This window comes from Coturnix japonica, chromosome 5 (genome assembly GCF_001577835.2).
Source record: "Coturnix japonica isolate 7356 chromosome 5, Coturnix japonica 2.1, whole genome shotgun sequence".
Classification (NCBI taxonomy): Eukaryota; Metazoa; Chordata; class Aves; order Galliformes; family Phasianidae; genus Coturnix; species Coturnix japonica.
This window is the reverse complement of record NC_029520.1, coordinates 1186149-1199671: the sequence shown is the minus strand read 5'-3', so window position 1 is coordinate 1199671 and position 13523 is coordinate 1186149. Positions and strand designations below refer to the sequence as shown.

General features: G+C 37.0%; 1 long non-coding RNA gene across 2 annotated transcripts in view; it reads left to right on the top strand.

Annotated features, from left to right (window-relative positions):
• LOC107314136 overlaps nt 1-13523 on the top strand; it is a 29471-nt gene that overhangs the window by 420 nt on the left and 15528 nt on the right. The window contains exon 1 of one of the 2 annotated variants that reach the window (XR_001555306.2): nt 10672-10770. The exons of the other annotated variant lie outside the window; for it this stretch is intronic. This is a non-coding gene — a long non-coding RNA (uncharacterized LOC107314136). Of the gene's footprint in view, nt 1-10671; nt 10771-13523 lie in introns of those variants that run through there. 2 annotated transcript variants of the gene reach the window in all.

The following is a 13523-nucleotide window of genomic DNA, read 5'->3' as shown; positions in this document are numbered from 1 at the left end:
GGTGAATTTTTAGTTCAAACCGTGACACAACTATACACAGGCTCATAGCACTCATGTGGTAACATACAGTGTGAGTTCAGTCCTTCTATTAAATATATAGGGAAAAAAATTTTCTGTATCCTTGTTATTCTTCCTTACTTCAAAACAATTCCAAACAAATGACAAAATAAGTTACTTTTTGTTTCCATCAATTTCTGAAGATGCAGATAAAATTTGAAGTTTCTGAGAACTTTCTCAGTTTTTCCTAGGGAGCTTATGAAGCCTGCCATATTGTACAGGTATAAGATAAAAGTATTTTTATTGACTTGAATAAGCTACTGTAATAGTAAAGCTGAACACCCAAGTAAATGTGAAGGATTTAAGTTTTTCTGTTGCTGTAGTACTCGAAGAGGACTTTGGTGTTTAATACAATGGTTGTGGTTGGAAGGTATATTAAAAGTCATCAAGTTCTGATGCCCTGCTGTGGGTAGGGTTGACCCCCACCAGATCAGGCTGCCCCAGTTCCCATCCAACCTGTCTTTGGCCACCTCCAAGAATAGGGTACCCAGAGATTTTCTGGGCAGGCTGTTGTTTCTCTTTTTATACGTCCATATGTCACATGTGATTACTTTCTTTGCTCTGTAGTCTAATGTTAAAAAAGGTCAGGCTTTCTGTTTAAGAATGTCAGCATAGATCTCTATGGTAGTCTGTGTATAAGCACTGGATTTAGCACGGCAGAAAGAACCTGGCAGCCCTGAAAGGTTCAGTTCAACATGCCAAACAGATTTAACAGCGATCCTGTTTGTAAAATCATCCTGAAAAGGTGAGCCACTTGTAGACTGTGTAATACACTGTGTTATTTATGAGGTGTGGGAAAGAACTGGCATCTCTGAGGCACTGCTGCTGTTTTATCTGCTTTCCACTTCCAAAGCGATCAGACCTGCCAAGAGATATAAGCTTCTGTTTGTCTCAAAGGTGAAGCTTTGTTTTCTCCTGATACTACAGCACATAAAAGCTGTATTTTTTGCTCAGGCACCTTCAGGGAAATGGTCTTTTCCCACATCATTAGTTTGATAAGATATTATCTCCACTTGTGGTGCTTTACATGGTTTGTAGGTCTGTCTGGAGACAGCAGAAAACCCAGGATCTCAGAATGTGCTTTAGACAATTGTGCTAATCCAAGGCTTGATGGATGCTTCTGAGGGCTGTATTCAACCTAATTCCAAATGGTAACACACTGTTTGTGTATGTCTGTTATCTTAGGCTTGAGACATAGCTGACATATGGAGCTTAGACTCCCTTTCTGTACAGGAATTGAAGTCCTTGCAAGTTTTAGGTAAAAAAAAATAAAAAATCACATAGTGATGGTCACCTACAGTGAAAAATTACAGCAGCATTTGAAGTAGATAACACTGAGCATTGGTTCTTATGAAAACTAAATCACAAACTTTTGTATTTTAGGAAGATTTCATTAAAACTTATCTACTTAATTAAAGGCAAGTGTTCCAATGTAGAGATAGACAAACAAATTAACATAATATGCTTCAGCTTCTCCTGAGGAATAGAATATCCTTATCTTTTGGACACTAATTGCTGCAGTTGGTGTTTTGTTGGAAATGAATTGATATTTGCTAGGAGTACTGATTTGACAGATGTAAGAGAAAATTAATAACTAGAGCAGCGTTCTGATATGCAGATGGAATAATGTATTTAAATGTCAATACAATGTTTTTCTGATAAAAGGCAAAATATTAGTTTAGAAAATTAATCCCAGTGCATTGGTGTCTTTAAAGGGAATGTAGTTCTTTGTTAACCTCTCATGCTACAGAAAGATTCAAAGTAACAGCTATTTCTGTCATAGAGAACCATTGCAACACATGTAATAACAGGGAAGATTAGTTCCTGCCTACACAATTAGGCAATGTATTGGCTTAATACAGTTTATGCGCATACATAATGAATAGGAGTTTATTACAATATGCATGTAGCCACCTTCAATGCACTGATTAGCAACATAATACAGCCAAACATAATCATATGCATTTGCTTTTTGACGAATGCAAATTAAGTTCCCAAGTTCTGTTCTGCAGGCAAACTGTACAGAGACACAGGAATTGATGTTTATTTCAGTAAATGCTTTCTTATGATGACAAATAAACGTTCTATAGACTGCAGATTTCATTAAGAAGAATAAAGGCAAACAGAGGAAGAGAAAAATGTGTGATATTGGGATGTATTAATAGTGTAATATGTAGTGGTCTGGGAAACTACTTACTGGTAGACTACTTTGGCTGTCTTGTTGGGGTGCACATCTGCACACCTCTTGAATGTCTGTAGGCCTGGTGACTCCACCACACTCCTGAGCAGCCTATGCCAGTGCCTCACCACTTCTTTATGAGAAGAAATGTCTTTATATCCAACCTAAATCCCTCCTGGCACGACTTGAGGCCTTAAGCCATGTTCCAGATGGCCAAGCAAATTGTCATCTCATGTCTGGGGTCTGCACATCTTTCAGAAGCAGAGTTGCCAGAACGCAGCATAGGCACCTATTAAAATATTGTGAAGCTGAAAACAAGAATAGATATATTACACAACCCTGAATGAAAGCCTCCAGTGGTGGCAAATACGTGATAATATCCTTTTGTGTGCTGAAATTTGAGCATTATGCATACATGAACATTACCACCAATTAAAAGGCAATTTGAGCAAAGTAACAGCATCCTCTGTGTCAGGGGAGCCAAGATTCATGGATGTAACAAACTGGCTTTGCAGCTGTGGCTTCAGAGCTATGCATTTCAGTGACACATAATTTACCAAATAAAATCATGTGACATGAGTTATGTAAATGACTCTAAATTATTATTCTGACATCAGTAATAGAGCAATTTTAGTAACTACTTATTTTCCTGCTAAGTCTTTATGTAGTGCATAGAAAAGAATGAGGGAGACCTGCTTCTCCTGGTTAAAAGAGGGAGCTTTGTTTTGTGTGATAAGCCTGTAGTGTTCTGAATCTGTCTACAAAGAAATGTCTCAAAACATTGTTCTGTACAGCAAAGTTTCTGACCTTAGTAATAAAGACAAGAGTAGTTCCACTAAAAAAAACACAATATCTTCCCCCCCAATAACTCAACTTATTAATATGGGCAGAATATGCATTATTACAGAGGCTGAATTCATAGTACAGTGGTCAACTTGAATTACGAAAGCAACGGGGAAAGTCGACACTTTGTGTTTGAATTAATAATGAAGAAAATGAAGTCTGAGAAATTCACTAGGTCACTTGTTATTTCTTTATACGAGGAAGAGATTAATTCTTTTTGTTTCGCTTGTCTATTCTTTTCTTTGATCTACTGTCAAATATCTAAAGCAGGTGAGCTCAAGGAAGTCATTGGCAGCACAGTCACCACATCCCCTTGTTTGGTAGATGGGGTAAAGCCACTTACAGCAGACTGGTGCTAACTCAAGTTTGTATTGTGTGGCAGGAGAATTCAGGTCTGGGGTGCTCAACTCACTATTGTGCCAGTAAGGACTAATTTACTGCTTGTAATCCCTTTCTTCTTCATTAACTAGAACAGTTTTTCTATTGACTTTTCGTGTAGCCAATGCTAGATATTCCAGTACTGATGAATTTGATTGTAACATGAAAGATAATGAAATGTTCACGTTCTGCTTGAGATCCTTGGATCAAAAGAACAGAATTAGCTCTTCTATGGGGAAAAAAAACATGAATGCCCAAATTGGAGTTTTATATTCTAGCAGCTTGCTGCTTTTCTTGTCATATAGCATTAATTCCATCTTGATTTCAAGCTCCAAGCATGATGAATGTATGTGCTCTTGATTTCTCATAAGGTGGTAATCTCTGTAGCAGGTAATTTCAAAGCACAATGAAAAGAGAAATGCAGTGAACCATCTTTACAGCTCTAAACATGTTCCTTCCCATCGTGATGGAGCAGCATGTTCCTTGTGAATGTTTAAGGCTTCTGAAATGGCATTATCTTTTGAAAAGCAAATGCTTTTAAAACAGCATTATCATGACTGAATTGCATGTTGCCAAGAACTCGGTTTTCCTAAGAATAGGGGAATAAAAGGGGGAAAAATTTTTTCCTTAAGAAAATAAGTGGTAAGTAAAAGCTTGGTGTATTTATTTGCATGTTATACTACACAAATTTCAGGGAAAGGAATCATTCCAGTGGAACTTTAAGTTTCTGGGTAAGCCAAATATAGTTTGCTCTATTTGAAAGGATCTTATTTTAGACACAATAAACAGCTACAAACAATATGCACAGTATTGCAGTGTAGGCTATTAAGACAATGGCTGCAGACTGATCTGATTATTCATGCAGCAGAATTTCTCACTGCACCAGGAGCGGAGTTATCTACAACAGCATGCTGCTGTTAAATGCAAATAGAGGCTGTGGTATCAGACACAGGTGAAAACAACACAAGTATGCTTTAGTCTTTCCAGCCAGGCTGGTTACTGAAATCCCTTCCTGAAAAAGATAAGTACCCACTGACTGTGTCTTTCAATGCCACATCTCTACTTTTCCTGAACACATGCAGGGGGCAATGACTCCATCGCCACTCTGGGCAGCCTGTGCCAGTGCCTCACTGCTCTTTCTGAGTATAATTTGTTCCTAATGTGCAACTTGAATCAATAGTGACCCAAGCTAACAATGCCAGTAAGGCCAAAGCTTGGAAACTCAGGATGGACAAAACAAGTGAAGAACCAAGTCTGTTTATCTGGTAATAACTGATATGTTTTATCTTTAGTAAAGCGCTGATAATGTTGTTAACTGTAGCTCAGCTTCTCTAAGTTGGTTTTTTTTTCAAGCAAATGCTACGTTTTCTCTCTTACAATCTTCATTTTCTCCTGTCCCTTTAACCTACTACTAGATCCATTAGCCCTCCTGATTGTGCTTTTATAAAGTCTTCTACTTATCCTCTGTTCCTTATATATGTGTTGTCCAGCTCCACATCCTCTTCAAAGCTGTCTGCTCTCTGTTCCTCCCTAGAAATATATATATCCAACGGTGATTAGGAATGTCACTGTTCACAATGATTTATCTGAGGCTGTTTCAAATTAAAATGGGTCCATGCTAAAGCTTATTCTTCAATAGGACTTAAAAACATCAGCTGTAGTTGGATTCTGGTCTGCAGTGTTTATCGTTTGAAGATTATAATTCTGCCATTAACTGCAAAGGGGTGAGGATGCTGAAGAATGTCTAGTGAGAATTCAGCCACACACAGTGTCTATCTGGTATGTTTAACAAAATAGAAATGCCACCAGTTGCTGCCATTGGTTATTATATTACTTAAAATATTGTGTATGTCTAGCCAACTTAAATAAGTAGTGATTGTATGTAGGACATTTTCATGTATTTGCCTACATGTATCCACTTCAGCAGCATGTGTAATATATAACTGTTGTTTTTTAATTAGTTAATGACAAAGCTGAGAAGGATAAGATGGAAGGTAAATAAGACAAGTATAACACCATCTGTATGCAAGGATGAACGAGTTCATTTCTCAGTTCATTTCTCATGGATATCATACGGTTCACTTGCTATTTATTTTCCTTGAATACTGTATTACTATGTATTATTATCAACATGCTACTGTGTAAATGTTGGAATGCAGAAGGATTAATTTAGTACTGGATGTAGATCAGCCTTAAAATATGATAGCTTTCCATTTACTTTGTAAAATCAACATTCCAGCTACTTTTATAAAGGACATAGCAACATGTAAATTCCTTGCTCAAAATGGAAATATTAAGGCTTAGGATGTAAATGTTTCAATTAATAAGAGATGCCTTACTTTCAAAGACAATGCTCTTAAAAAGTAAGGAAGTGTCATAGCTTAGTCATGAAAACATGGCGCATAAGTAGAGATGACAGAGGCAATATTAGCTGTGCAGAAGTATCCTATGCTAGTTAATATTCTGTGCTAGTTAATTTAGGATACCTCTATAGGTAATAGAGATGTACAGGATGCTCCAAATGGAAATTTATGCCGTCTGTCTCAAGAATTTAAGAAGTGGGTGTTGTTGCTTGTCTATGTCAGCTAATATTCAGCATATTCAAAGGGCAATGACTTGCTTAACTATTTACTAATACTCTTAGACATACTACAGCGATGCCATTTGGGAAATCACTTGAAGCATCATTGATAAATCAAACTTGATACGGTTACTTCCTCTGTAATACATCTATTCTGTACCACACACAAACACATCCTATGAAGTTGACTGTTTTCCAAAGGATTGTTTCTCATATTTCAAAAAGGATGTGAGCTGAGGGTCTACTTATAAAAACATGCTTGTAATTGGGTAGCATCTGTCAGGTAGTTTACCACATCTGTTCATATTGCAATGTCATAGCAATGCAGTTCTTCCTTGGCGTGTCATCTTAATCTTGTGATAACCAGGAGAGATCTTCCAAACAAATGACAGAAATAAAGAAATTCAACTAAATTAGAAAAATCTACAAATGTGCTGAATAAGCAAATAGCATTTATCCTTAGGTGGTTCTTTTTGGTTTTCTTTTTGCTTCAATTAGACTTCTGGAGCTGACAGAGAAAAGGAATTTAATTTAGTAATACAATAAAACATCTATTTCATAGTGATGTGTTCTTTAACATTTCTTTTTCTAGGCTAAATATTGCCATTCTTTCATTGCTGTTGACTCAATTTTCTCCTTTGCTATTGCCATGCTTACTTGAAAAGCATCTTCTAACTTAAGACTTGTTTTTCTTTCTCTTTTTGATTGCTTTTGCTCTATCTTTGTTTGGATATCTGTACCTGAAGGCTGCCTCATGTGTCTTCTGATTTTATTATTATTATTTTTTTGCAATATGGTGTACTTAGTCTCTTTCTGATATCTATGTGATCTTCTTGAATATATATTCACCTGAGTGTGGCCTAAAACACAGCTATGGCAATACTCATGGTGAGTATATAGACCTATGGTGGCACTTTCCCTTATGGCCCCTCATTTCTAGTGCAGTAGTTCTCCACATTATGTGTGTTTCTTACACCCTGTTAGTTACTTTCCTCAGCCAATTATCCTCACTCCTTACCTCCCACTGCGTTCTGACTGCCTCTCAAAACTGAACAGAACCTAATTTCTTTGCAAGCAGCAGAAAACAATCCCTCTGCAATTCAGGTTGCCCTCCAACATTATTTGGTCAAATGGCCGAAGTACCTGAGGTCCACCACAGTTCCACAGCATGTGGTAATGAGTCCTGTAGGCACTGAATGAAAAACAGGTTTCCAGCTGGCTGTCACACCCATAATGAATCTGCCCAACCTTGCTTACAGAAATGTACAAAAACTGATCATATTGTAATAGAGTGAGAACTGTTATCTGTTGCAAAAGTTGTGCTGGAAGGACCAATCTACACCAGGGAGCAGGTGGTGGAGGCCAGGTTTTACTTTAGCCCAAGTGGTTGGCTAGATTAGCTCTAAACTGCATCTTTTGATAGCAATTCTGTTGATCTTTCTCTGGGTTTGCACACATATTGTTGTGCTGGACTCATTTGAGATGAATTCCTTAGGTTTCCATAAAGTCATAATATTAATTGCTGCTTTCTTCACTGTGATCACCAAACTTAGCAATCATTCTCACTTAGGAAGGGATATTACATGATGTCTGTAATTTCTGTGTAATTACTATGTGATCCAAAAACTTACTTAGGAAACCTAGGTAAATCGACTGTTTTTTTCCATTATGTGGTTTTATGAAACAGGAGAGCAAGTGCTTTGAGTGTGGGCTGTGATGAATAAGTAGCTTGTTATTTAAATGGGAACTGTGACATTTGTTCATGTGTGAAGATAATTAGCAAATTGGCAGTGATTCCGAGTTACCTTGTTTTGCTGGCTGATGCTTCATAAAAGGGGGCTAGCTGTACATCTGCTAGACATACAGACATACAAGAGGATGATGGGATGCCTTTGTGAGTTTCTGTGGTCATGCAAATTTAAGTCTGTTTTCTTTATTATCCACAGCTCCAATATTAAACTCTTAAGTGCTTAGTTAAGTTCTATACTGCAGTAGAAGTTTAAATTAACAGCAGAAAGAATTTTCTCACGTGAGGTTTTTAAGATTTAGATGGTTGTGGCTTTTTGTGTTAAATTCTGTATTTTCTTTCTTAATCATGATGGAATTACTCAAGGACACAATTCAGTTGCAAATGAGTCTCTTTTGCATTTTGCTTGCAGCGTGAAATATTGTATCTTCTATTTGCCTTCGATATATACTCAATATCAGCAAACATCTGACATTCTCAGGTTATTTCCCAAAGGGTCTAACATGTGAACTGGAGTGCTATTCTCCACTGGTAGGTTCTCCAGCTCTTTGATGCCTTCACTTCTAGAAAGCTGCTCACATTATTTACACCTTCCAAACAAGAGATGGCAATGGGGTTTTAACAGCCATTCGTAACCTTTGAATGCCAGAGAATTAGCATCCTACTATGTAATACAGGTAGATTAACATATTTTCCCCACGCTATTTTGTGCCCTAATAATTACACAGAGGAAAAGATTTTGAGTAGTTGTTGGACGTGATCAGGTTTTGTTCTTGTATTAATTTGCACAGAAAAGATAGATAATAAAAAATAGTTTCATTATTACAAACAGCAATGGAATTCATGGGACATTAAACTTCCTTAATTACTACAACTTAAATTTACCATATTAATACCCAGAAAACCTATTATGAATGAAAGCTTCTAAGAAGGAAAGAATTAAAACCACTGAATTACATTAGTGACATCTGATATAGAAACACATTAAGCAGGATAAACACCACCCTGCTGTCTTAGATGGTTAAATGCACTAACATTAAATACATTCATTTCTTATATCAGTTTATTAATCCTTCATAGAAAAGCCCACCAAATATCAAATGAGAAAGACACCGATGTTTTTCTTCTAGAGTCCGGTCTGATGCATAGATAAGCAAATATAAATCACTTAGTTCTTCTGGATTTAATGACACTTGGGTTTTGTTTGCTCATAGTGAAGCCACACAGAGAAGAGAAAATTAAGCAGACCGAGAACACAAGCAGATCTGCATTATTTTTCTCTGCAAGTACTATATGCTCATTCCTTTACAACTTGTGGTGTCATTTTTTGTGAGCTGAGTAACAGAATATTGTCCTAAATGTTATTTTAGACTGTTTGGAGTTTCTGTATTGAGGTACTGTGAAGTAGTATCCCTACTTCCTTCATAGCCAGCCATATTATGTAACAGGAATGTTATCTAGGAATGATGCTCGATGGTGCCTTAGATATGAGAAAAGATAAGATGCACCTAGGAAGGAGTAGGTTGGATACTAGGAATAATTTCATCTCTGAAAGGGTGGTGATGCACTGGAATAGGCTGCCTGGGGGAGGTGGTGCAACATTCTAAGATCAGTGCTTGTAAAGCAGTTCCTACTCTCAGACAAAATGCATCCATGGTTATTTTACAATGGTCATCATGTTCTGCATTGCTTGGATTAATTGATAAGTCTTAGAGCAATATATTAACAGTAAATATGATTTAATTGCAATATATGTTGGAGTTTGTTCGTTAGGGAAATATATTCTATGATAATTAAAATCACATCAGGTAGCACGGGAGGTAGATTAGGTACATACTTCCACGTGGAAAAAATGAGTACCTAGGAAAATGGCTTCCTAGTACCAACACCAACCCTTAGGTGCTACCACTATGTAAATATTAAATGATTGAAGCTATGTATCCTGTGTTTCCTGAACCCTTGGTAGATCAGTTCATGCTCCCTACTTTTTGTAGATGCAATTAACAGTTGATCTCCTTTTCAGCTGGGTCAAGGAAATCATCCACTTTTCTCTACTAGCTTTCAAACACATAAAAGATGAAGAAAGTTGAAACTGAGAGGACATAATTGTTTAATATTAATTTCACTTGGATATAGTAGTAAGAGTTCTAATGAATGCAGTCAGAAAGATGGCTTTTTCCTGCTAAGATAGTTATACATTTTCTTTTCCCTAAATCACCTATTCAGTCAGTCACAGTCTGATCATTTTGGCTTTTTCTGGAATGCTGGGCAAGGGGCATTTTCCTTATCATTCTATTCAACATTTGCATTACTTTGAACTTCCAGTTCCAGATGTAAAATGCAAGCTCTAAAACATGAGTAAAACTGAGCTGTTTGTCTCTAACCATTCTTATCACCCTGGTATGTGACTTCCTTACCAAGTCTTCAAAGCATGAGCAAGAGTAGTCTTTCTTTCCACTTACAATACTTATATGTCAACTCATCTGTTCATGAAGAGGCCTTAGCAAAATTGAAAGTGATGATAGCAAAATATAAAGAGATATATATATATACGTAAGCAAATTCTGAGTTGTTTGTTTTAGAATTATGCCTTGTAAAATGCATCTAAACTGACATGAGGAAAATCTATAAAAGCAAAAATATCATATGATGCGTAATGTATTGCACTTAATTGTCTGAGAGGATCCGTGTGCTCCCATTGCACCCAGTTCTGCTGAAAGTGGAAGCCAAATAAATCCAGGCACGGAAGTAGCAGTGTAGTAGTAAAGACAGTGATTAGAAAAGGAAAAAAGAAATAAATAAAAGAAAAAATGAAATCCATATCTTTCTTTCCAGATGGTGTTTTTCCTTTTGATCAGAAATGGTTGCTGGTTTAATTCCTGAATAGCTGGCAGGTCTGTGGTTGCTTTGTAAGTGATCTGACAGAGCAGACATAGAGCTAAAATAGAAGCAGCTTGGGAAACACAGGCATAGGCAGCAGATCAGGTAAGAAGAATAAATTGCATGCTATTGCTACTCCCCAAATCGTAACTTCTTTGGGTCTATCAAGTATTATTCTGTGTAAAATGACTGAAGAGGAACATTTCTTCTCAGCTATATTTGGAACAGAAGTAGGCTTATTCTTAATTCTTTGGGGACTTTACAGTGATTCTGTGAACAACAGGAGGCAAACCTGCAGGTTTTCCCATTAAATTCATGCTGGTATGTTCCTGTATTTTATCTTGGATAAAGTTAGCATCCCAGGTGCGAAAGGCAATCTTTTGATGTAAAATGTAAAAGAGGAAAGTATTTTGGGAAGGAACTATGCATCTGTTGGCTAGGTGCCGTATGTCTATGCTGAGTATAAAATACAGTACTCATACAATACTAGCCTTGAAAGGCTTTTCAGGCATAGTACATATACTATCAAAGAATAAGAAATACCCTTTTTATTCAAAGATACCAACATCACAAATGTGTTTCAAGGGAAACTTTGAGGACATGCTCTGAAAAGAGCAGGTTCTAGGACACTTCAAAATGCCTAATGCCCTGCTGTGACAACTCTATTGGATCATGCAGTCATCACTAAAGGATGAAATGGTGAAGGGATTATGAATGGTCTTGTGTTCCAGAACACTGAAAGAAGTCATAGCAAGTAATGGTGACCATTCATAGCAGCAGAAGCTTAAGGCCATAGGCATTTAAAAGCAGTGTCAGTAACATAACAGCTGTTGCTTGAAGATATTCAAAATGTTCCCATACTCATCCACTGAGCCATGCATAAGAAAAGGTAGGACTTGTACTGGTCTGCTGTGCTTTGACAGTCTATCATTCTATTAACTTAATGCTAAATTTACCCAAGGTAGCTGTAGTTGTAAGATTGATCTGAACCTAAGCCAACAATGTGGCACAAGACATATATATTCTTTCTGTCCTGTGCAGTATGAATTAACGATTTTTAAATTGCCTTGAAAGAAAAGTGAATTTTAATCAACTTAATTCTTGGAGATAACCTCAAATGAAAATCAGTATTAAAACTTTTGGTTCTTAGTGTACTTTTTCATTTGAAATTGTAGCTGTATCAGAACAGATTACTGTAGATACTCAGGCTTAGGACTGGAAATAAGTCCATCAAAAGCATATTAGTCCAGGTCAGTGCTAATGTTCTTCAGCCTCTGATGTAAAAAGTGTGTTAAGGTTGACTTAAGTGCAGACTTGTCTCTATAGTTTTGCTGTCCATCTAAACTATATTTTGAGTTTGAATCTCCTGTCTTTCCTTTTTCACTCCATGCAAGATATGTCTTACAGCAAGACAATTAGTGACAGGAAATTGCTTTTACTTTCTTAGACTGAGGCAGAAGTGGAAAACAGGACAGGTGAAATGCTTGCTTATTACTGTTGGTGATTTTCTAGCTGGATCAGAGCTGTTTCCATTGTACAGTAAATAAAGAAGGAGGCTTAATAAGTGGTCGTTCATGATTAGTTATTCTGAGTGACGCAAATGACATCTGAGAGTAACGGTTGGTGAACAGATGGGAAGAGTGACTAATCTAATTAGATACTTGATCAGGATGAGGAGCAAGTAATTTCAGAATATAATAGAGCAGAAAGCTGAATTTCAGGCCACATGACTGGCAAGAGAAAGGGCAGGACCCAGTGTGATGCTGCGCAAGTCAGTAGGAGGTTGAAAGAGTGCAGGAAGAATGATTAGGAGAAAAGGTAATGTAGCTAAAGGGCTTGTTAGTATCCTATAGCAAAGAAAGCCCCAACCATTATCAGACAGACAATACAGAATCATAGAGTCCTTTACATTGGTAAAGACCACTAAGATCATCTAGTCCAACCCATCAGCGCCAGCTGAATGCAGAGTTTTGAGAAGCAATCAAGGTGAAAGAAAAAAAGGAATTCAGGGGGGAAAAAAATGCCCTGAAATGGCAATTTACTGAAGAGTTGTGTGGAAGGACAGACAATTAAGACGACATTCTGTGGTGTTTCTATATGTGTGTGAATATACATATATACTGATGGAGAGGTTTCTGAAAGAGAGTGGGGATAATTTAGTTATGGTGGAGAGCAGTGTCCTTTCACTGCAAACTTAATGTTCATCGTGTTGCTTTTAGGAGGGTTGTAGAAAGGAAGTTAGAGGATAAATAAGGATTTTGTTGTAAAGAAAAGATACCTTCCCAATTAAAAATTACACCAGAAATCTTTACACAGATGCTGAGTTTCAGTTGCCAAGTGTTCGGACTTTGTTTGGGACTTACATCACTAATGGAAAGTAAAATAAAGCATCTCTGGAATGTTGTGCTAGTTTGTATGTCTTTCAAGTGGTGGGGAGGAAAAAGAAGAGTGAATGGGTGAAGTTTCTGTCTACTTTCATAGTCCCCCGTTTACCATACATTTGGTTGTCCAGATTAATAAATAATAACAACTTAAAAAATTACCAGAAAAATATAATAAGGGATCAAGAGTGATGTGATAGGAATGGACGCTCTTGTTTTAAACTCCATTCATGTCATAGGAACTGGCTTTCAGCTACACAACCAATCCTGATATTCTCTCCTTCTTGATTGCCTGCATTGATAATGTTTTTGGAGTAAGATAAAGCTCAGCGTTAGCTGAAATCTCAAAACCAAGCTTTACTATAGGCAGAAATACTTAAACCAGTCAAATTCCAATTACCTTCATTCACTACAGGCATCGTTTCTTATTGTAACCACTGAAAGATGCCTTACTTCAGTGTAACCTATTTCAAGTAG